Below are 24,915 nucleotides of genomic sequence, written 5' to 3' on the forward strand. Positions count from 1 at the left end.
CATTCTACCTTCTCCTTATCTCACCACAAGTCCCATTAGTTCTACTCCACTCTCTTTACCCTAAGTAATTTTTAATATGTATTTCAAAAAAACTTAAATAGAAAATGCTGTAAGTTCTATTTCAGTTCTGATGAAAGGTTCATAAAGAATTCATACTCTTCAATAACAATAGTAATTTCTGTAACAGAGGTTTCATAGTGATCTGATTAGACAGATGTGGGATTTCCTATGGTAAGATTAGGAAGCATGTTATGAAGGTTGGGCGAGCATCATACTGTCAAAATTCAATTTTTCTATTTTTAAGTGGAGTCATGTAATAAACTAGGAGATAATCTCACATTTCCTGTTTGGTTTTATTTACTGAGACTTGCCTTCCATGTCTAAGTAAAAGGCTTAGAATTTGTAAATGACTAATTAAGGAGGACATTGGACATCAAAATCCTTAATTATGATTCCGTACCATGCATGTATCCATAAGTGGTTACCTCTAAGCTGGGCACTAGTTTGCTTGTTAAAGAACATTTTTTTTTCGCATGAGCAGGCACTGGGAATCGAACCTGGGTCTCCAGCATGGTGGGCGAGAACTCTGCCTGCTGAACCACTGTGGCCCACCCTAAAGAGCATTTTGTTGAAGAATTTACTCTCCAGAGTTCAAAGTCCAAAATGGTCTAAAGAGGCTTCAAGAAAATAAAGAAAAAATTAGTGAGATTTATTCACTTCTAATATTGTTTTAAAAATGTGATGAGTTTCCCAAGTACTTCTCACTTGTGAGTTAGTATGACTGATACAGATTATACAGAGAACGAAAGAAGTAGTTTTGTATACAGCTGGTTTTAGGTAATTTTTCATGGGGATCTACTTTCTCATTCACAATAAGCCATGAGTATGTACTAGTTGAATGAATGGCTAGCAGAGCCTCTTTGTGTACTTGCTGTTGGCTTGGTCTTTCTTAATCTTTTGGTTTGAGAGTAGTAATTAAGGTAAAGAGAGAAGGCAGCCTAGTAGAGTCTGTGAGCCAGGCTGTTATTTTGGAATGATTGGCTTTTTATTTTTAAATAATCTATTAAGTCAAGAGTATCCTTTACATAAAATAATCAATCGGGAGAGTTCACCAATTGTCCCCGCATAATACTATTTAATGGAAATCTGTCCAAAAAATTAATGGAGTGTATAAACAAGCCAGAATTAGACTGCGTCGATGGCTTTTGCTTGGTATGAATGTGCCATGCCTGATTCTGTGTGAACATGAGCAGTTGGGGGTTCTGCAGAGTGTGCACAGGCCCTCAAGTCACTGGGACAATTCTGGAAGGATTCGTAGGCACGAGCGGAAATCTGGTGGCACACTTTGTAAGACAGAATAAAAATGAGTTTATCTTTTGAAATGAGAACGAAACAGTAACTATCTACTTTTCCAGATATATGTCCTTTTATGAGATGATCTTTTTTTGAACAATTGATTTCTTTGATTAAGGAATTATTTACCCAGATGGCTCAGTGAGAGTTTAGAGATCAGTCAAATCACTTGCAGAACTATTTTGATTCATGGTCTTTGATTTCAAAATCATAGGGACCATACAAAAGCACTTTCAGAGAGGAACTGATATCCACAAAGTATGACTTCATTTCCTTTTCCGATAGGCTTTTTCAGAGCTTTCAGCCCCCTGTGTCACTTCACTTCAGGAGTTAGAGAAAAAACAAACTAATATATTGATAATTAGCTTATATCTGAAAGCACTTTGCTGCACAGATGTAATACCTTACAAAGATTTCTGAGCTAGGGAGGATTTATTTAGCTTTAACTTTATCAAAACAAAGCATTAGGTAAAAACCCATTGTAATGACACTTAGTAGATAAAATCTATTGTTCCATTAAATTTGAGTGTAGGGCAAATCTAGTGGTTAAATTATCTGATATTGAAAATTGGTGAATAAATGGTTACATAATTGCTCCCACTTTCTCTAAATCTCTTAGTTCAATCAGTGTTGGAGCAGGGAAGTAAAAAATATTTTCATTAAAAGAGAGCTTTTGAGATTGAATGCTCTATTTAACCACTGAGTATTTTGGATAAAAAAACCGAATTGTTGCCACTCTAGTGGATTTTGAGGTTGTGATAAAAAGCAGAACCGACATTCAGTGGGACCACAGGAGCCAGCAACACCTGCGTTATTCAGCATTTTACTACTCAGCCACAGAGCAGATCATAACATACATTTTTCTGAAAGTCTTAAAAATTGATCAATTTTAAAACAGATGCCCTCGGACCACCTTGAGTTCGAATTTGGATTAGAACAATCTCTGCCATACAATAAGGGGAGCCATGGATGTGGGATTCTCAGGTTGACAGATCACCCACTTTTGTGGTCTTGGAAGTGGTAAAGAAATTGATTCATGTTTGATATGACTGCTCTTCACAATGAAATGCTTATAAAGGGATGGGGGCTAACTCATTTATCAAAAATCCAGCCAAAGGAATAGTACAAGTAAGTCTGGAAAAACTGATTTTTTCTAACTTTAGATGTTTCTCATCTCAGAAACTCCTCTTAGTTTCAAAAGGAATTCCTATGTGAGGCCATTTATAGAGGCACCTTGTATTCCAGCAAGCAATTGGGGGTGAGGTGTGAGGAAGGCATTTTTTAATATTGTGTTTCCTCACCACGTTCTATAAACGTCAGGTCTATTTTTAAGTTATAGTCCATTGATTAATAAATAGGCAGTGGGTTAGCTATAACAGCAATTTGCTTCAATAGCTAAAGATAAAATTGAGATGATTTGAGAATGCATGATATACCACTTAATCATAAAGTGACTCTTTTTTAATCAAAATATCTCAAAGTCACATAATTAGATTTTATATGAAATTTGGAAAGAAAATACAGTTATATTACCATCCCTTCCCCCTGCCATTGAAATCTGTTTTTAGTTAATATGGAAATGGGAGTAAAATATTTTATTGAGTCTAAATAAAGGCTCTCATATATTAAAAGAAAAGCTATTTACAACTGATTTGTTGCTAAATAAAATCTTGGATGAACACTTTTAATTACCAAAAAGGTAAGGTAACAATAAACACGGGAAATGTAAATGAATAAAGTGTTCACAGAGTCATGCTGCTTTCAGGACTATAAATAGGCCCCCAGCTCTCCCACTATTCTTAGCAAGTATGAACAAAAGATGTTCAGAAATAGAAAGGGGAAGAGCATCTCCATGAGTCTTGCATTCCATGGCATAGGAAATATTTCTAGCAAGCTCATGAATCTGGGGGGTTAATTGATTTTTAAAAAGGACATTTCCATGCTGTCTGTTTGCCAAGGAAATTCTTTTACTGGCATGTTTGTAAAACTGGCAGGCTGATGTTTCCTCTGGGTGACACAAGGTGTGATGAAGAATTTTATCTTCACTTCCTTACTAAAATCAGCACCAACTGCTTTGCCTTTTTTGCTAACTTGTTTGGTTGCAATCAGATTGCATCTGTAGATCAGTTAAGGCAGTTAAAATTAGAGGGAGTGGTGTTTAGTGGACAGAAGTCAGTTCTCAGTTTCACCTGAGCCACTAGGGAATTCTCAGAATTTGGTTCAAAGCGTTAATTTAACTTCCCTGAACCACAGTTTCTTGATTCATTAATGTAGTAAACACACTGCGCCCCGACTATAGCAGGCCTGATGCTAAGCAGGAGGGATACAAAGGTAAACAGTACCTAGAGTCCGCTCACAAGCCATGCACAACACGGGTGGGGGCTGGGGGGAAACAGACTTGTAAACACATCATTGTAATTTACAGAGTGTATAACAGATGATGCAAGAACACAGGGCAGAGCTCCTCTGCCTATGGTGGGAATGCCAGGGAAAACTTTGCAGGGAATCAATTCAGTCTTTTGGTTGGCTCATATATATACATAAAGGAATAAAAATGCCTGTGCCCAGGCTGTGCAATGGTGGTTCAGTGGCAGAATTCTCGCCTGCCATGTCAGAGACCTGAGTTCGATTCCTGGAGAATGCCCTTATTAAAAAAAAAAAAAAAAAAAAGCCTGTATAAGACCGTGCAAGTGTCTTGTGAGGAGTTAATGAGTTGCTATAAAAGTGTGTTGAAAAGCATAAAAGACATGTAAATATAGGCTACTATTGGCCTATTCCATATTTCTATTTTATCTTCATAATTAAAAGATTCACACACGAATATTACAGATCTATTTCTAATTTCCTATCGCCTGTTTGTTAAAACATTTTTCTTTCTTGATGACTAATTGTTAGTGCAATTATTTGAGAGCTGACTATAAAACTATAGTTAAAATTGAAAGAAATTCACATCTCAAGTACTTTGATTTTTTTTTTAAATCAGTATGGACTGGGAATTCAATGAGGGAAAAATAACTTCCTTAAATACAGATAATTTTCCTGTAAATAATAATAATAGACTGAATAATTATTCTTTAAATAGTGATGTTTTTAGTGTTTTTCAGTATGTGGGATTATGAACATACAATATTTAGTGATAAATAGCTTATTTTTAAAAACAAATTTTTACTCTCCGACCATATGCCTGTTCTGGTGAAAAAGATAATCTTCTAGTTAAAATAAATGATAGAATTCTCTCTGGTAAAAAGCTATTATTTTTGTTTCTTCAGTTAGGCTCTGTGATTAATTAAATGAGTCTTTTATTAAATAAATATTTTGAGGTGTCTTCTATAAGCAATGTCAAATGAGGCAAACAATATTTTATAGAATATGCCCCATATGCCTTTTTAAAATGTAACGTTTAAACAATATATATGTTAGATGTTAAGTACGTATTCCATCCAACATTTCCATTAATAATAAGCCTGTCCCATTTTTAACCACAGCAGAAAGGGGGAGCCTCTTAGCTTCAGCCATATGCAAATTATTTAGGAGTTTGCAAATTGTTTGAGCAGTCATGGATTCAGAATCACTTTTCACTCCCGTTATGGCTTTTGTTAAAACTAAATGCCACAGGGAGGAAAGGGCAGAAATCTGTCCTGTGCACTTGAAGACTAACTGGTTATTGATAGACCAGCCCCTAGCAGCCCAGGTTCGACTACAAAGCCAAAATTCCCATGTCAGTGTCCTATGACCATCCCTCCATTTATCTGGCTCAACTTGGCTTTTTTCCCAGCAGCTCTTTGCCCTCTGTTGAACACTTTGGGCTGAAGTGTGAATATTCTAATCGGTAATCTTTATGAATCCTCTGCTGCCAGGTTTTCATAAAATATAGTAATAGAGGTTTGAGTTTAGAAAAAAAAGTACATAAAAGCTCTTCTGGTTTCATTTGATTTTTTTTTAAAGAAACAATAGTGTTTATTTATCGTGTTTGACTTAGAATTTTTTGGTATTCATTTCTCTCAATTTTAATAAGAAACTGAACTCAATAACATCTTTAAAAAACAAAACAGTTTTCAGTTGAGGGTGGGTGAGGAAGTTATATGAAGATTGAGTGGGAACCTCAACCCAAGGACATAATAGACAAGAAACAATTTTTTTCTCTTTTTTCTTCAGAAGTAGTCTTCCGCATGGCTTAATGTGCTAACATAACCCCGGTTCCAATATTTCAAAAGATACAGAACTTCCCAGCATGATGATAAAGTTTTCCTGTGTTCCAATAATAAAACCTCAACGTACCAGTGATTTCCAGTTCCTTTGTGGCTCAGCAACTTGTGAAGACCAACTAACTCCTAAGTACCCAGCCTGCAATATCAGTGTGGGAGTCGGAAACAGATGTTCACGGGACAATGCCATTTGTTGTCACTGTCGATACTATGTGGCAACTTTCCCAAATGAAATTGTTTGTGGATGGAAAAGAATGTAAGCAGTGATTCATGCCCAAGATTTTTTTTTTTTTTTTGTCCTGCAGGCTAACCATATTTTATTTGTTTGAAATCATAGAACATTCAGGGATTAAAATTTTCAGTATAACTTACTATTAGAATAGCTTCCCTTTTTTTGTTCTCTCCTTTCTCCTAAAAGGAGTGGCTGTTTATAAAGTTTTATAAAGTTTATATAAAAGTTTACTGAAAATAGTAAAATGCCTTACTTTTATCTGAAAATAATGGGAGCAATTGGCGTTTTTCAGTATTTTTTGCCATAGGGTAGGTACAGAATTGTCACTTAAATGAGTGACATGCTTTGCTTATTATTTTTGTTAATAATTTGGAAGTGTAGAGATTTCTAAATAATCAAACACTAAGTAGAAACATTTGTTGGTAATAGGTGGCATTATGTGGTCTTGGTTTGAGATTTTCATGATTATTATAAAAGTGCCTTCATTAACTCATACTTACTATAAGAACAATGGATTTAACTGTGTGAATTAAATATTAAGTTATAGAGAAGGTTAAAATGTGCTCACAATGTAATATATACAACAAAGCTATTTAAAAATCAGGCTGACCATGTCAGATAACATGTACAAATGACCTTTTACAAGAAGAAAACTTAGCAAGAGTTCGAGATATCACTCTAGCTCTGTTTTTATAAAAAACAAATTTTAATCCATAACGACAGCCTTTTAACATTTATTCATAACGGCGGATACCTAAGGCCATAATGATAAAATCTTTTATGTTCTTTTAAAAACATGTATTTCTTACAATTAGGTATCTCTAATACATATAAATTAATTTTTAAAAAATCTGACTTTTAAACCATAGCCAAAGGAAAGATTGGCATCACATATAGTGGAAGGAGTTCAAGGTTATGTAGCAAGAATCCATAGTTCTAGTTATATGAACTGATTTTCACTGACCAAAGTTATAATAAATTCTAGTTTTATGACTCTCTCATTCTGGGCTTTCCTTTTCTCATCTGCAAGATAGTGAGTGGGTCAGGTTGGATGATTTCTAGTGTCCTTTCAGGCTCTTACATAAAACATAAAATATTTATATATATATATTTTGAACTTTTTAATTGTATAATATGACATATACACAAAAGCAAAGAAATAAAAAAAAACCAATAGTTTTCAAAACACTCTTCAACAAGTGGTTACAGGACAGATCCCAGAGGTGGTCATGGGATACCATACGATCTTCACAGATTTTTCCTTCTGGCTGCTCCAGGATATAGGAGCTATTTATGCTAGAAGGCATAAATATTGCTTTATCATCACAATTGAATTTTTTTTCTCTTTAGTGAAAAAGACCATATATACAGAAAAGCAATAAATTTCAAAGTACAGCACCACAATTAGTTGTAGAACATATTTCAGAGTTTGGCAGGGGTTACAGTTGCACAATTTTAGGTTTTTACTTGTAGCTGCTCTAAGATACTGGAGACTAAAGGAGAGATCAATGATTCAGCAATCATTTCATTGCTTAAGTCCTATCTTCTCTGTAGAACTCCACCATCACCTTTGATCTTTCCATTCCTCTCTTTAGGAGCAGGTTCTTACATTTATTTATTCTAGTTTGCTAATGAAAACGTTTAGGTCTTCAATTTCTACCCTCTAGCGGTCAATAGTAACATTTTTTAGATCATAAACACCTTTGAGAATCCGAAGAAAACTATTATTATTCTTCCCCGAAATAGTCATAAACAAAAAATTTTATGAGCAGTTCTTAGAAAGCCCAGTGATGGGCTCAGATTAGGAACCCTGGTGGCGTTCAAAGAAAGTTGCTAGCCTTACATTTTTGTGAAGAGTTAAACCGGCATTTTGAAATCGCTCTGTATTTTGTCCCCAGAACTTTCTTATTATTTGAACAAAGTTAATTTTAGTTTTTAACATTTCCACATGTTAGATATTTGACATTGCTGAAACCATAGCAATGTGAGTTGACTGTCTATTGTGCATCAACATGCTTGAAGAATGAAAGAACACATTCCCTGGTCAAGTAAAGGCCAGTGCACAGTTGGAAGAGATTCTGTGTGTGTGTCTTGAGTATAAGGGTGGCAAGGGATGCCATCATGTCCGAGCTCGAACACTTGCTAGAGAACAGGAAATGAATGGACCAGAATGTGTTTGCACCTCTCACTCCATCATTGGCCCCTGTGAATCAAGACCCTTTTTTTTTCATAAAACATTTAAAGTTTAATGTTCTTACCAGAGAGATAAGGGACCAGAGAGGCCTGCATCATGCTTTGTTCTCTTTTCCTGGACAAGGGAATTTGAAGGAACATTTGAATGTAGAATGACTGGAGAAAGTCATACTGAGAAAATTATCAAAATGATTAATCCAAACTAGAAATTATTTATAATTCAGATTTAAGAGAAATTAAACCACTGGTTACCTTCCAGTCTATCTTAGTTTCTCTCTCTTTTTAAATGAGTCATTCATGAATAATTCTACAGTTTCTTTAATTATAATATCATTTGGAGAAGGCTTTAGACTTTTAAAAGTACTTTCAGACAAATGGTCTCATTTGATCCTTTAGTTATGAGCATTTCTTTTGAGGTTACACATAACTAAACATATGCAATTCATTTTAATGAACAGTATAAGCCTCTAAAAGTTGATTAAACCACTGTTTCACCTAGCAGTTATATAGGTTTTCCTAAAACTTTCTTTCGACTTTCATAACTATAGCTTTTAACTTTTCAAATTGACGAATCTTTTCATTGGCTCATTTTTCCATTTTTCAAATCCTATGAATTTCTCTGTATTAAGGTTTAATTTGATGATTTTCTATCGCCTGTGCCTGACAGTCATAGTAACCACACAGCATTAGCCAGAAAACAGAAATTCTAATCCTGATGTTACAGGAAAGGCCCCAATTCCACTTGACAGAAATGATTTCAATTAGAGAGTCCCTGAGCTACCTTTTATATTTCACTAGAACAAATGTTATTGGTTTAAGAGGAAATCCTTGGATACCAGAAAACCCAGTCGCTCCGTGGAGCAGAGTTACTTAGAGCACTCCGAATCCCATCTTTGATCTCCAGCAATATTTTTCTCTGTTATGTCACAGAGGTCACCTGGCTCATGTGTGACAAACTGCCTGCATAAGTCACGGTGCCAGTGGCAGAGATTTGTAACCATGCCCCTGGTCCATTGCCTTTGAATTATTTCACAGGCCCTCTGCTTTACATTTACACTCTGTCGGAAGATGAACAGGGGACGGGAGTAAAATCAAGGGCAGGGTCTCATCCTGAAGGACAAGGGGAAACAGGTGGAAGGTTAATGGCCCTGCAGCGATTCCACAAGCCTCTCAGGCTTGATATATGGGCCTCGGGCCTAAAACGGGCATTGGCTTTCAAAGATATATTATTTCATTTGAGGAGAGACATTCTGGAGTTCCTGCATTTGTCTGCTGATAGATGATCCTCTGTCCACAATTGGTTATGGCGTGTGAGTTTTCCTTGGGCCTGCTCCCGTACATAAAAATTTTGCTGAGCTCTCCAACCTTTCACATGCCTTTAAGAATGGGACGTGTGCAAGTCCGTTGGCAGGCTGTTGGATTCTTGTTGCTGCTATTTTAGTAGTTCCTTTTGAACCGTGAGGCAAGTGGAGGATGAAAGACGCTTCTGTTCATTCATACATAACTTGATAAGGGTGGCCTTGCAGGAAAAAAAGGAAAAAAAAGAAGTTGAGAGGGATATTGGGAATCAAATGTGTGTCAGTCTGGTAAGATGAGCTCAGTCAAAATGCAGTCATTTGAGTTTCAAAAGTTGCTTACAAAAAAAGATAGACGCCATCAAACAGCTTTTGACTTTACAACTGTTTTGCACTCCGCCTAAGACTTTAACAAATGGCTTACTCTGTTTTATCATTATTTTCAGAAAGTTGTCTCATGGCTCCAATGTTACAAATGAGTTGAACTGGTCACTAGATTAATGGAGCCAGTTCCTGGAATTAACCTTGTGTGGCCTCTAAAAAGTTGGACTAAATAGTCTTAAGACTGCAAAAATCACTTAGACACTACCTCCTAATGTTGATAGATTTAATATTTATCAAAATATTTGGAACCCTAATATGCTTTAATTGACAGTATTTTGAAGTTAATTATTAACTCTGTTTTGGGGCGGGTCTATATAAACTCTTTTGGCTTTTTAAAATTCCTGGTAACTGCTGTACTAGCCCTGTCACCAAGATAATGCTTATTTTTATGGCAAGTATTAAGGAAGAATGCGCTCCATAAACTCACTATCCAAACAAAAGGTCATTTTTCTTTCCAGTTTTTTTCAGTTTCTCTTTCTTTTTTCCTATTTTTTTTTTCTTCCCAGTTCCATTGCCCCTGTACTTGGTGAATCCTCATGTCACTGTATAAATATCAAAATTCAATTTGTAGACACTTTATCCTGGATAGTTTTGTCAAAAGCAAGTTCTTCATTTGGAGATATTTTCCATTATCATCATAAATACATTGGCATCTATCTATAAGAAGTTAAAGTTGGGCGATCAATCTGAGAATATATAAGTACCAATATAATTTAAATTTTGAGCGAGAGGAGATGCCATGCAGCAAATTACAGATACTTTCACATATATATATATGTTACGAGGTACCTTAACACAATCCTTATTTATGCAAAATCCAATCAGCCTTCAGAAAAATGCAGTATCTGCCCATTGGCCTCTGTTAAGAATGGGATCGTAAAGATGATCTTTTTTTTTCCTCTGGAATGTTGCAAACAGCAGATTAAACCAGAAGCAGGAAGACTGAAAAGACATGTTTAGTGCCTGCAGGAAGAAAATGTAATAAATTTTTTAAAGGAAAGATTAAGAATCAGTAATCATATAGAGAGTTGTACAATGAGTGTTAGCAGCCAAGAGAATCTGCTTTTCCACTTGTTGCTTAGATAAATGGATAAAAAGGCTGTCCAGGACTGCAAGCCACCAGCTGGGAGTACCATAGATAAAATAATCCCAGCAGCAGGACAGGTCCCAAATCACACAGGCATGCTTTTCAATCACAGAATATAATGTGGTTGTTATATAAGTGGGGCTTTTTGTTTGTTTGTTTGTTTGTTTTGCTTGTGGCCTATGAATGTCTCATTTTCATGTTTGAAATGTGACCAACTTTATTTAAGTCATAATAACTTTCCTCTGTGGTATTTCTGTGTAGATCACAGTCCTGTGGATTATGTCAGTTCCTAAAGCAAAGATCAAATCCAAGAGCTGGTTTTAACTGGTTAAAATGGACGCTCATTCTGAATTAGTACTGCCAGACTTCTGCCTCTGTCAGTGCCTCATAGCTCAGATGGACACCTCCATAAGCTGTTCCATAGGAAGCCAAATACTTGCAAAGAGTCTTTTAATTGCTCATTTGCTGTTGGACAAAATGCTAACTGCAGAAAGACTTCAAAGCCAGTGGAATCTGCATTGAAAACAGGATCTCAATACTCATAGTCCCTTATTGTTGCAAAATTAGAATAACAAATGTTCCCAGCATGAAGCCAACATAAACTTGCCTGAGTATTACTGAATCTGAGACATATTCAACTTTTTTGAAACAGCAATAAAAGAGGCATATTAGACTGTTTGTTATTCTATACTGTTCATTTTAATGATATATTTAGGTCTCCATCACACTTTGCGTTTTTACGTGTAATTACCCGTATTAAAAAAACACTCATTAGTGTTCTGTTCCACTGACTTAATTATGCCCCTTAATTAAATCTTGACTAACAGGGGGTCACTGCAGTGTCAGTGGGATTTGTCACTGTTCGTCAGCAGGTGTCTGGTTGCATCTATTTCTGGTTTTTGTATAATTTGAGTATTTAGGACTTTTTTCTAAATGCCAGACAGAGTTCTTATTGGAGAGAAGGAACAGCATGTATTTGACAGGCAGCTGTTCTCCGAAAGCTTGTTTGTACTAGGAAATTTTTGTTTTCGTTAGCCTAGAAAAATCTCAGGATTAGGAGAAAGATGCAGAAACAGACTTGGATAGCATCAGAATCACTTTCTAAAAGATCGATATGTTTATTTTTTCAGAAATTATGCTTATACTAATGTATACAATTTTAACAGTTCCTTGAAGAACAGATCATTATTTTTGTTATGGGAAGAGTATCACATAATACTTTGTATTGGTTAATTATTTGGCTCACATTTGCCATTTTAGATACATAAAGCACATTACAAGAACACGGATCAAACTGAAATAAGGAAATTGTCTCATACCGAATGTACACACAAAAGTCAGTTCATTATTGGGATGAGTCTTAATAATACATTAATATAGTTATGTTTTCACATTTCACATTAGAATGCTTTAGACTTAAGATTTTAGTACATTACTTAAGGGAGATAAAATTCCCATGTTTGTGTATATAATAGGCACCTAATGTTGATCTGAATAATTGATTAGTCCACTCAGGCTTTTATAATTAGTTGTTGGCGTTTCAGTATAAGCCCTCAAAACACTTGCTGTGAATCTACAAAGCTTTTATATTTATTAAACTGTTTTTAATCTCATTGTGTGCAAGCTACCTGAAAAAGCATTTATATATTTTTTCAATGTTGGCCCTTCCAACATAAACGCTAAGAAACCAAACTTGAACTAAATGTTTCTGAGTTTTTCATTCTAAAAGGCCTTGTAGTATGAAATTATTTACGAATAATGCATTTTCATTTAAAGGTAAAGTGTTGTTATCAGACTATCAACAATACAAAACAGCATTTGTAGCCTTACCACCATCTGTTTCAGTTTGCTTAAGCTGCCAGAGTGCAACATACCAGAAATGGATTGGCTTTTACAAAGAGGTTTATTAAGTCACAAGTTACAATTCTAAAGCTATAGACACGTCCAAATTAAAACATCAGCAAGAGGACACCTTCTTGGAGGAACTGTTACTGGCATCTGGGCTTTCTCTATCACATGGGAAGGCACATGGCGACATCTGCCAGTCTTTCTCTCCTGGGCTCTGGTTTCAGTGGCTTTTGCTCTCCTCCAGAGGCTTTTCTCTGGATTTCATCTCTTAACTTCTCTTTCAGCTCTAAGTTCTCTCCAAAAAATGTCTCTTCCTCAGAGGACTCCAGCAAGTGGATTAAGACCCACCTTGAATGGGCACGGTCACATCTCCATGGAAACGACTGAATCAGAAGGTCCCACCTAACAATAGGTCTTCCCCACAAGATTGGATTAAAAGGACATGGGCTTTTCTGGGGGGTACATAACAGTACCCCATTACACAGTGTCATTATACAAAGAGTTTATTTTTATTGATTAACCTACAAATATGACAGGGGCAGAATAAGAAGTAATTTAAAAAGAAATAGAAACAGTCGTTCAACTTCTTGCATTTCTAAATCACAAATTAATTTGTTTCATCCTAATTCCAGTGGCCTCTTCTTAAATAACAAATGTCTTCATTTGCTTTTCCCTCCAAGTTCTCTTAGTGGTTTTAAGTCATCCACAAGTAAACATGTGAACGTACATGTTTCCTTATCCAATTCAAATAGTAAAAAGGTAAGAATTTTTATGTATTCTGTGGATTCCTGTTCAGCCTCTGAGTTATCCCTGGATAGTGAAAGACCAGGTTCTGTGTATTGTGTACCGTGTACTGTGTGTGAGTACGTGATCATTTCTGAATCTTGAGGTCTAAAAAGAAAAAACAAAAACAATAATAAACCAGGAGACAATAGCAATATTTTTAGTAAGTTTATTGTTAGGAGCTTCATGTAGGTGAATAGATCACAGAGAAGGGTGGCAATCATGAATAAGCAATGGATTTTTTGAGCCCGATGGAATCTGTAAGAATAGTTTTTCTATGTTACAGCTAAATGAGACCCATTATGTCAGTTTTCAGATAAATTCAGAAAGCTGTTATTGGCGTGTACCTCATATCTGCCATTATTCTTAGTGAATAACAAGATATATCATGCAGTTTCATTAAAAATGCATCAATCCTTTTGTAGTAAGCTCTCTAATCCATTGATTCGATAATATGAGAACAATAAGCAATTTGGCAGAACAAAAATACAGTGTGTTCTATCCACAAATACAAAATGTAACCAAGAAAACAGAAATACACTTACTAAAAGATTCAGATTTTCTAGCCACAAAATAGTGGTGTGGTTGAGTACTGCTGAAATCAAACTTACTAAGGATTCTGTCACAGGGACCGCCTTCTAAGCAGCGTTGTACCAGCACAACTGACTTGTTGACACTTGGTAATGGGGGACAGTCACAAGAAGCACAGGCTCTGCTATGAGGCCGCTCCGCGTGGGTCACTGCTTATCGGGAGGGCTGCTCTGTCCAGGGCCGAAGGCCAGACACTCAGAGATGGATGAGCTCATGCCTTCCCCAGTTCTCGGTTATTTACCTAGTTTGTTTAAGGCTCAGTTTCATCATCTGTAAAAGAATACTGCCTCTTTCTGAAGTTTTATTGAAGGCTAAATGACTTTAAGACAAATTAGAGTTCCTGGTAGATAGTATATGTGCAAGAAATGTCAATCCCCTACTTCCTTAAGAGATGCTTAAAAATCCCAGATGCTGCATGTGATTAATTCAGCAAATGTTTAGGCATGCTCAAGGCACTAGGGATAGAGCTAACTTCCCTGTTACCACAACAGAGACCTCCTGAAGGGGAAATAAGGTGGGCTTTGGAGTTAAAATCAACTTGCTCTCAAACTTGCTGGGGCTCTGCCGCTTACTGGCTGTTTACTCATAGGAAAGGAACCTAACTCAACTTGAGCATCGCCGTTTGTAAACGAGGGATCATGCACATCTTAGATGGTGAAGTAAGATAGTATTTATAAAGTGAACTGTGTTAGAACCTGGATGCATAGAGATGAACTAGAAATGGTCTCTACCCTCAAGAAGGGAGGGCACACGTATAGAAATATGAGTACCAACGCATTTTCTCTTTGCGAATAGGTAGGCTAAAGTGCTGTTCCTGAACTTGTATCCCGACATTGCCAAATCAAGAATTAGATTTCAGGAACAGAATATAAAGAAACACCTACTGAAGACCAAAACATTATATTGTTTGAACCAAAAATTGTGTCTATTCATTTGCATTTGATATCTCCTCTACAGCTGAATAGAATTTTCTAAGACAATTTTCTTAAGTCTTGTGATTCCTTCCCATTTCCTTGGGTCTATGAGAACTGTTTGGTCCTTATCACCTCAAGTATAGAGGAAGGAGAGAAAGGGTAGTGTTTTCATTTTTGAGTGCTCTCTGTATAAATCCAATGTACAGACATCCACTGTGCCAACACACACTCCTTCTCCACCAGCATGCGTGTACATACACTCCTCCTCGCAAAACCCTATTCTTGAGAAAGAATGAAATTTGTACTTTGAATTTGTGACCCATTCTTTCTCTTATGGGAGGTGAGGAGCCTCTTCTCTTCACAGTTAATTCTCCCTCTTGTATGCCTCACCCCACTTTTTCTCACCACCAGTTTTCTCATCCCTCACTAACATTTTCATCTTTCCCACCCACATACATCAGTCCAGGTGTATGTGCAAGGCTCCCCTTCCTCCTAAAAATTACAAGTGTGCCTCGCCCCCATCACCATCCTTCTATTTCTGAGCATGGCCCGTTTGTTCTATCTCCTCTTCTCTGTCACTTCACGGCCAACACCGTGTAGGTGGGATTGTAAAGCCAGGGAGCAAGGCGGCTGCGCTCCCACCTCTCTGCGGGAAATGACTCTCATGAATCTTAAATACTATCAGTGACACTGGCCACATCCCCTCGTCTGTATCCTCTCTCCCCATTTTACATCCCTGTCATCTCCACATCCCTGAAATTCCTTCCAACGCAAACTTCCTGGTCTTTACTCAGCCTTCCTCTCTAAGAGCTCCTTGTAACTCTCCTTTGCTGGCTCCTCTCCCTCTACCTGACCCCTAAATACTTTTCTCTGTATGTCTGTTCTTGGTTCCCTTTCCTCCCCACTCTACACACTCTTAGTGGCTTCACCAATAAACTCAATTATGCCATACCTCTTCTTTCAAACTCCACAGTAGCATTTTCAGCACTTGGTGAATACACAAATGTCGGTTGCCTCCAAGAGCCTTCTTTTAGTTGTCCAAGGTTGGAATCTTTTCTTCCTGTATTCCCATACAACAACACTTTTCTTCCAGTTTTCATCCTAGATTTTCTTATTCGATTGTGTCATTCCCAACTTTGCATTGCACACACAGAAAAAGTTAAACCCAACTCAGTGTCTCATCATTGCCATCTTTTCATCCCCCACCCCATGACTCACTCCTTCACTGTAAACACACCAATTTTTTTTACAATCTTCAAACCTCTGTGCTTTTGCTCAAATTGTTTGCTTCACTTAGATACCCTTTCACAACATTTTTTTTTACAGACCTGAGCTTAAATACTAATTTAAGGAACCTTTCTCAGTTGCTCAATCTGGAAATAATCAACCTCTTCCCTATATTACCATAGGATTTTACTTGTTATTTCATTTTATCTATAGCTCTGTTTTTTTTTTTTTTACAAAAGAAGAATTTAACAAGTTACAAGTTTACAGTTTTAAGCCTGTAAAATTGTCCAAACTAAGACATCCTCGGAAAGATACCTTAATTCAAGAAAGGCCAATGGGTCAGGAACAGCTCTGTCAGCTGGGTAGTCACATGGCTGGCATTTGCTTAGTCCTTTGTACCTGGGTTCCATTGCTTTCAGCCTCTGTTCCTGTGGGGAGCCCTCACTTTGCTTCTCCGGGGCTAGCTTTCATCTCTTGGCTTCTCTCGGCTCTCTCCAGGTTCTGGTTTGCTTAACATTTCATGGGAAGACACACAGCAACATCTGCTGGGCTCTAAGTACCTACAAACATCCGTGTCTCTGCTCTCTCTGCTGGCTCTGAAAACTTCTGTCATTTCTTCTTTTTTTTTTTCCCAATGTTTTTATGTAAACACAAACAAACGTACAAACGTTCTTGATATCCAAACATTCTTGACATGGTTACAATCAGCGGCTCACGAGATCATCACATAGTTATGTTTTCATCACCATGATCATTTTTTTGAACATTTGCATCTCTCCAGCAAAAGAAAGAAAAAAGAAAAAAAACTCATATATGCCATACCCCTCACCCCACTCTCATTGACCACTAGTATTTCAATCACTCAGTATATTTTAACCTTTGTTTCCCCTAATATTTGTTCCTTTCTTATCCATATTTTTTACTCATCTGTCCATACTATAGATAAAAGGAGCATCAGACAGAGGGTTTTCACAATCACACAGTCATGTTGCAAAAGCTATATCATTATACATCATTTTCAAGAAGCATGGCTACTGGAACACAGCTCTACAGTTTCAGGTACTTCTCTCTAGCCACTGTAATACACCATAAACTGAAAAGGGGATATCTATATAATGCATAAGAATAACCTCCAGGATAAGCTCTCAACTCTGTTTGAAATCTCTCAGCCACTAACACTTATTTTGTCTCATTTCTCTCTTCTCCCTTTTTGTCAAGAAGGTTTTCTCAATCCCTGGATGCTGAGTCCCAGCTCGTTCTAGGATTTCTGTCCCACATTGCCAGGGAGGTTTACACCCCTGGGAGTCATGTCCCACGTAGAGGGGGGAGGGCACTGAGTTTGCATGCCATGTTGGCTGAGAGAAAGAGACCACATCTGAACAACAAAAGAGGTTCTCTGGGGTGACTCTTAGGCCTACTTTTAAGTGAGCTTAGCCTATCCTTTACGGGGATAAGCTTCTTAGAGGCAAGCCCCAAGATTGAGGGCTCAGCCTATTAATTTGGTTGTCCCATATAGTTCTTTTTATATATTTTTTCTAAGCCCTGAAAGCTATTGATTTGACAAATGTAAGTGTAGTTATGGAACTATTTGAAATTGGGACTGACAAAATCTGGGGCATATGGCAATTACAAAATTACACCCTTTTCCTCAGCGTAATGATGTCATTTCAGGTCCTGAAGTCTCTGGAAAGCTTCACCATACACTCATGAGAGGGTGAAGATCAAAAGGGCAAATAGCATCTCAGTATAGTTTGAAAACAGTTTTTAACTTTGGACTCCAGGACCACACTTGTAGAACTATAGATGTAAAGATAATGTTTGTTGTGGGTACCTACTTTTTTATAGGGACTAAAGCTTGATGCCAACAGAATAAAATTCCTGAACTGGAATTTTCAAGTTGGCGAGTAAGCGGAGCGATGAGACACCTTGGTGGTGGTGGCGGGAGGTGCAGCGCTTCTCAGTGCCCCAGGATTTTCTCTGACTACCAGTGGTGGTGCACTTGCTCTCTCAGAGGGGCGTGAGATGGTCAAGGGTAGCCCTGAGGGCAGCACAGACATGTGTAGGACACCAATAAGCAGGGACAGGCTTTCTTCGCATGTTAGCCGCCTCCCCCTCCCAGCACCCGTTTGGGGTCACCGTAAATCCCCCCCGAAGCATGACGGGCCTTCTGAGAACCTCAGCCTTGTGCTCATCTGGTGCCACCCTAGGCTTTGACCACTTTGAATCACCATTGAGGGCTTCTCTCACAGCCGCAGTTCCTTTCTGGTCTACCCTTGAGACACGTGAGAAAATTAGGGCAGAGAACGTTTCTAAAAAAACAAAAACCCTGGAGTTATTGCTTTGAATGTCAATTTACGTTGAACTCTTATTTACTTGTAATACTTGCTAAGGGTTAGGAACTAGTTCTGACTTTAATAGAAGAACTATGATGTACTCTACTAATAGCTATTAATTATTGAAACCAGGCCATAGCCTAAGTTCTATGGATACTTCCACTCAGTCAGCCCTCACAACAAGATGAGAGTGGTGAGGGCCAGTAGAGTTAGAAGCTGATTAATGCCAGCACAAGGCTTAGGGAGGTGAAGCCATTTGCCTGTGGTCACACAGAACTGATGACAACTGTTGGAGCTTGGATTTGCCTCCAGACATGTCTGACCCTAAATTCTTCCACTTTGTCACTGCAGTACATTGTTCCCCTCCCATGTTTCTATACCTAAAATGTTGCTGTGTGGGTGTGTGTAGGTGACTGTGTGTCTGGAGTTTTCTAGAGCTTTGATATTCAAATTGTGGTCCTGGCAACATTGGCCTCACCTGATAACTTGTTAGACTCACAGAATCTAAGGCCCCGGACCTGCTGAATCAGAATCTAATTTCAACAAGACCCGAAGCTGCATGTAAGCATGTAAAAGTTTGAGAAGCCCAGTCTCAAGCACAGTTGTATCTTCCTGAACTCTAAAGAGAGAATTAAGTGAAGTCATTCGTAGGATGTGCTCTTCTCCTAGGGCTGCCATGACAAATGACCACAGACTCTGTGGCTTAAAAGAATAGATATCTATTCTCTCTCAGTTCTGGAGGTCAGAAGTCCAAAATCAAAGTATCAGCAGGACTTCTTTCTCTCCCTGATAGCTCTAGGGAAGAATCCTTCGTCTCCTCTTCTGAGCTTCTGCTGATGGCGACTAACCTTAGCGGTCCATACTTGTTGCATAGCTCCAGTCTCTGCCTCCATCATCACATATCCTCCTCCCAGGTGTCTCTGTCTCTGTCTCTTTTCCTCATTTTATAAGGACAGCAATCATTGGATTGAGAGCACACCCAATCCAATGTGACCTCACCCTAATTACATCTGCACCCACTCTGTTTCCAAATAAAGTCACTTTCTGAGGTATTGGGCTTAGGACTTCAGTATATCTTTGGTGGGAGGACACAGTTTAACTCATACAGGACTGCTTGCTTGGAAATAACATTCATACCCTCAGGAGAAAAATCATGCTTTATCTCATATGAACGCATCCCAGAGTGAATGCATTAACTCTTGTCCATAAATTTCTTACGTAAGACACTAATTCTTCAAGACTCCCTAGGTTGCAAAGAAAGATGTGCTATATCTTTTGGTTAGTCATATTTGCGGTCTACCTGCAATATGCTTTATTAAAAGCAAGCCAAGACTCGAGGTCCCCTTTCAAGAATGTGGTTTGTGGTAGAGTCTAATTTGTACCACTGAGTAAAGGTCACACAGAAGAGCTTGTTAATGCACTCACTCTGGGATGAGATCAATCTCCACAATTCACCTTATTGATCTGATAGCTCATTGGCGCTCTCTTCCTTGAACTGATTAGCTCACGTGTGAATGGAGATGGATAGCTTTCTGATGCTGAGGATATTATTGGGGATGCCACCCCTGGCAAAGAGATGATGTTTTTACTTCCTCACTTAGGTGGTCCTTTTGGTTGCCAGCAGCAGGGTATAAGGAATTAAGATCTTTATTTATCAGTTACTCAGGGGGAAAAAAGGGGGCTTTAAAAGAAATAAGATTGCTTTTCTATTAGATAGAGTTGCTCTTCCTTTTGTAATTTTCATAAATCATGTGCACTCAAAGTAGAGATTAAATTTATCTGAATATAGGTAGATGGCTTGCTTTATACTGTAGCATTGATGTTACCAAAACAGTTCATTTCTTAATTAAATGATAGCTGCTCAATGTGATCTGTAGGGCTCAGGAGTAACCTCCAGCTTCCTTTGTGTCAGAACTAGCTGCCATTCCTGTGCATACGTAACCATCTAACTGTAGAATCACTGGTGCTGTATGGATTAAGAGTTAGATTTACTGGTCATTAAAAGAAGTCTGTAAAGTGTAGTGTTCTTCTAGAGTCCTCACCTAGAAAACAACATAAAGGACTGTATTATAAAATAACATGTAGACTATCCGTCTTAGTAAGTTTCCACATCTTAGAATGCACCTCTCATGTCCCCCACCTCTGTGAAGGCAGATGATCACAGTAAGGAAGAGCATTTACCCCACAGCCAGACTCTCAGCTCCTTTGAGCAACTGAAATAACAACGAGACCTCAAAGTACTCAGTCTGATCTGCTGTTTCCACCACTGGTGAAAACCCAGCAGGCAGTTCAAAATGAAATGGGACGGGTGGGCCACGATGGCTCAGCAGGCAGAGTTCTCGCCTGCCATGCCAGAGGACCCTGGTTCGATTCCCGGTACCTGCCCATGTTTAAAAAAAAAAAAAGGACTGGGACATGGGGAGAACTGGTTTGGAATGGGGCTGCACAAATTCAACTAACCTTGAGCATCTACTGCAGGCCAGGCATTGCACTGGATCCTGCATTGGTGGCAGATTGTTAGATACTCTAACTTATGACAGGGTTGTTATTATTTGATATCCTCTAAAGAAAAATCCCGCAGCTTCATAAGAAAGATTTTTAAATAATTTGGCAGGGAAGCATCCTAAGTGGTCACAAAAAAAAACAAAAGGGAACATGCTACATGATGAGCCTGGAAACATTTGCTTTCTAACTTGTGTGTATTGGCCAACATTATTAAGACAGGGACATGTGACAAATTAATTGTTTTTTAAAATATGCTCAGTTGGTGGTTCATTTTTTCCCCCCTATTATTTATTTTTATTCCATATGTTCTACTCCTTTGTTGACAAGGTAGATAAAAGGAGCATCAGACACAAGGTTTTCACAATCACAGTCACATTGTGACAGCTGTATCATTATTCAATCCTCCTCAAGAAACATGGCTACTGGAACACAGCTCTACATTTTCAGGCACTTCCCTCCAGCCTCTCCATAACATCTTGAATAACAAGATGATATCTACTTGATGCATAAGAGTAACCTCCAGGATAACCTCTCGACTCTGTTTGGAATCTTTCAGCCATTGACACTTTGTCTCATTTCCCTCTTCCCCCTTTTGGTCAAAAAGGTTTTCTCAATCCCTTGATGCTGAGTCTCAGCTCATTCCAGGATTTCTGTCCCATGTTGCCAGGAAGGTCCACACCCCTGGGAGTCATGTCCCATGTAGACAGGGGAGGGTGGTGAGTTTGCTTGTTGTGTTGGCTGGAGAGAGGGGCCACATCTGAGCAACAAAAGAGGCTCTCTTGGGGGTGACTCTTAGGCCTAATTTTTTTTTTTTTTCCTTATTCAAATTTTATTTTATTCATCTTGCAACTATGCTATTTAATATATAAGGGTTGACAGCTGCCTTAACTTTATTTCACCCACATAAAGTAACCATCTTTGAATTATCCTATGTTTTTTGCCTTGACTTTTTTTTTTTTTTTTGGTGTGTTTATTTATTTACTTTTTTTTTATTAATTAAAAAAAGAATTAACAAAACAATTAGAAATCATTCCAATCTACATGTACAATCAGTAATTCTTAATAACATCACATAGTTGCATATTCATCATTTCTTAGTACATTTGCATCGATTTAGAAAAAGAAATAAAAAGACAACAGAATAAGAATTAAAACAATAATAGAAAGAAAAAAAAACAAAAAAAACAAAAACAAAAAACCTATACCTCACATGCAGCTTCATTCAGTGTTTTAACATAATTGCATTACAATTGGGTAGTATTGTGCTGTCCATTTCTGAGTTTTTATATCCAGTCCCGTTGTACAGTCTGTATCCCTTCATCTCCAATTATCCCTTCTCTTTTTTTTTTTTTAATTAATGGAAAAAAAGAAATTAACCCAACATTTAGAGATCATACCATTCTACACATGCAATCACTAATTCTTAACATCATCACATAGATGCATGATCATCATTTCTTAGTACATTTGCATTGGTTTAGAAGAACTAGCAACATAACCGAAAAAGATATAGAATGTTAATATAGAGAAAAAAATAAGAGTAATAATAGTAAAATCAAAACAAAACAAAACAAAAACCTATAGCTCAGATGCAGCTTCATTCAGTGTTTTAACATGATTACTTTACAATTAGGTATTATGTGCTGTCCATTTTTGAGTTTTTGTATCTAATCCTGTTGCACAGTCTGTATCCCTTCAGCTTCAATTACCCATTGTCTTACCCTGTTTCTAACTCCTGCTGAACTCTGTTACCAATGACATATTTCAAGTTTATTCTCGAATGTCCGTTCACATCAGTGGGACCATACAGTATTTGTCCTTTAGTTTTTGGCTGGATTCACTCAGCATAATATTCTCTAGGTCCATCCATGTTATTACATGGTTCATAAGTTTATCTTGTCTTAAAGCTGCATAATATTCCATCGTATGTATATACCACAGTTTGTTTAGCCACTCTTCTGTTGATGGAGATTTTGGCTGTTTCCATCTCTTTGCAATTGTAAATAATGCTGCTATAAACATTGGTGTGCAAATGTCCGTTTGTGTCTTTGCCCTTAAGTCCTTTGAGTAGATACCTAGCAATGGTATTGCTGGGTCGTATGGCAATTCTATATTCAGCTTTTTGAGGAACCGCCAAACTGCCTTCCACAGTGGTTGCACCCTTTGACATTCCCACCAACAGTGGATAAGTGTGCCTCTTTCTCTGCATCCTCTCCAGCACTTGTCATTTTCTGTTTTGTTGATAATGGCCATTCTGGTGGGTGTGAGATGATATCTCATTGTGGTTTTGATTTGCATTTCTCTAATGGCCAGGGACATTGAGCATCTCTTCATGTGCCTCTTGGCCATCCGTATTTCCTCTTCTGAGAGGTGTCTGTTCAAGTCTTTCTCCCATTTTGTAATTGGATTGGCTGTCTTTTTGTTGTTGAGATGAACAATCTCTTTATAAATTCTGGATACTAGACCTTTATCTGATATATCATTTCCAAATATTGTCTCCCATTGTGAAGGCTGTCTTTCTACTTTCTTGATGAAGTTCTTTGATGCACAAAAGTGTTTAATTTTGAGGAGTTCCCATTTATTTATTTCCTTCTTCAGTGCTCTTGCTTTAGGTTTAAGGTCCATAAAACCGCCTCCAGTTGTAAGATCCATAAGATATCTCCCTACATTTTCCTCTAACTGTTTTATGGTCTTAGACCTAATGTTTAGATCTTTGATCCATTTTGAGTTAACTTTTGTATAGGGTGTGAGAGATGGGTCTTCTTTCATTCTTTTGCATATGGATATCCAGTTCTCTAGGCACCATTTATTGAAGAGACTGCTCTGTCCCAGGTGAGTTGGCTTGACTGCCTTATCAAAGATCAAATGTCCATAGATGAGAGGGTCTATATCTGAGCACTCTATTCGATTCCATTGGTCGATATATCTATCTTTATGCCAATACCATGCTGTTTTGACCACTGTGGCTTCATAATATGCCTTAAAGTCAGGCAGCGCGAGACCTCCAGCTTCGTTTTTTTTCCCTCAAGATGTTTTTAGCAATTCGGGGCACCCTGCCTTTCCAGATAAATTTGCTTATTGGTTTTTCTATTTCTGAAAAATAAGTTGTTGGGATTTTGATTGGTATTGCATTGAATCTGTAAATCAATTTAGGTAGGATTGACATCTTAACTATATTTAGTCTTCCAATCCATGAACACGGTATGCCCTTCCATCTATTTAGGTCTTCTGTGATTTCTTTTAGCAGTTTTTTGTAGTTTTCTTTATATAGGTTTTTTGTCTCTTTAGTTAAATTTATTCCTAGGTATTTTATTCTTTTAGTTGCAATTGTAAATGGGATTCGTTTCTTGATTTCCCCCTCAGCTTGTTCATTACTAGTGTATAGAAATGCTACAGATTTTTGAATGTTGATCTTGTAACCTGCTACTTTGCTGTACTCATTTATTAGCTCTAGTAGTTTTGTTGTGGATTTTTCCGGGTTTTCGACGTATAGTATCATATCGTCTGCAAACAGTGATAGTTTTACTTCTTCCTTTCCAATTTTGATGCCTTGTATTTCTTTTTCTTGTCTAATTGCTCTGGCTAGAACCTCCAACACAATGTTGAATAATAGTGGTGATAGTGGACATCCTTGTCTTGTTCCTGATCTTAGGGGGAAAGGCCTAAATTTTAAGTAGACTTGACCTATCCTTTGCTGGTGGTTAATTTTTATTTCTACCAAATGTTTTATCTCCAATTATTGGGACCCCAACCACACCATAGTCTGCTTTCTTAACACTCAAATACAGTAGGGTATTAGCTGTATAACAAGCTGCCTGAAAACCAAATTGGGTTGTATGGTTAATGTGTCATAATAACCTTTCTTGAGATTTGGAGTCTGGAGTCTGGAAACAGTTGGTCAGATCAATTAAAAAATTAACTGGCTGAATGAATTGGCTTAATTTCTTTCTTGTTTGACATGAATC

General features: G+C 37.6%; 1 protein-coding gene and 2 long non-coding RNA genes across 7 annotated transcripts in view; 2 read left to right on the forward strand and 1 right to left on the reverse strand.

Annotated features, from left to right (window-relative positions):
* Positions 1–24,915, forward strand: part of NR5A2 (nuclear receptor subfamily 5 group A member 2) — a 144,416-nt gene that overhangs the window by 42,375 nt on the left and 77,126 nt on the right. The window lies entirely within an intron of this gene.
* Positions 7,095–11,427, forward strand: LOC143680815 (uncharacterized). Its single transcript, XR_013174181.1, has 2 exons — positions 7,095–9,293; positions 11,011–11,427. It is a non-coding gene; the product is annotated as an uncharacterized LOC143680815 (long non-coding RNA).
* Positions 9,198–12,939, reverse strand: LOC143680816 (uncharacterized). The gene is made up of 3 exons (XR_013174182.1): positions 12,580–12,939; positions 10,452–10,625; positions 9,198–9,502 (listed from the first exon to the last, which is right to left on the reverse strand). It is a non-coding gene; the product is annotated as an uncharacterized LOC143680816 (long non-coding RNA).

Source organism: Tamandua tetradactyla, chromosome 4 (assembly GCF_023851605.1).
Source record: "Tamandua tetradactyla isolate mTamTet1 chromosome 4, mTamTet1.pri, whole genome shotgun sequence".
In the NCBI taxonomy this organism is placed as follows: Eukaryota; Metazoa; Chordata; class Mammalia; order Pilosa; family Myrmecophagidae; genus Tamandua; species Tamandua tetradactyla.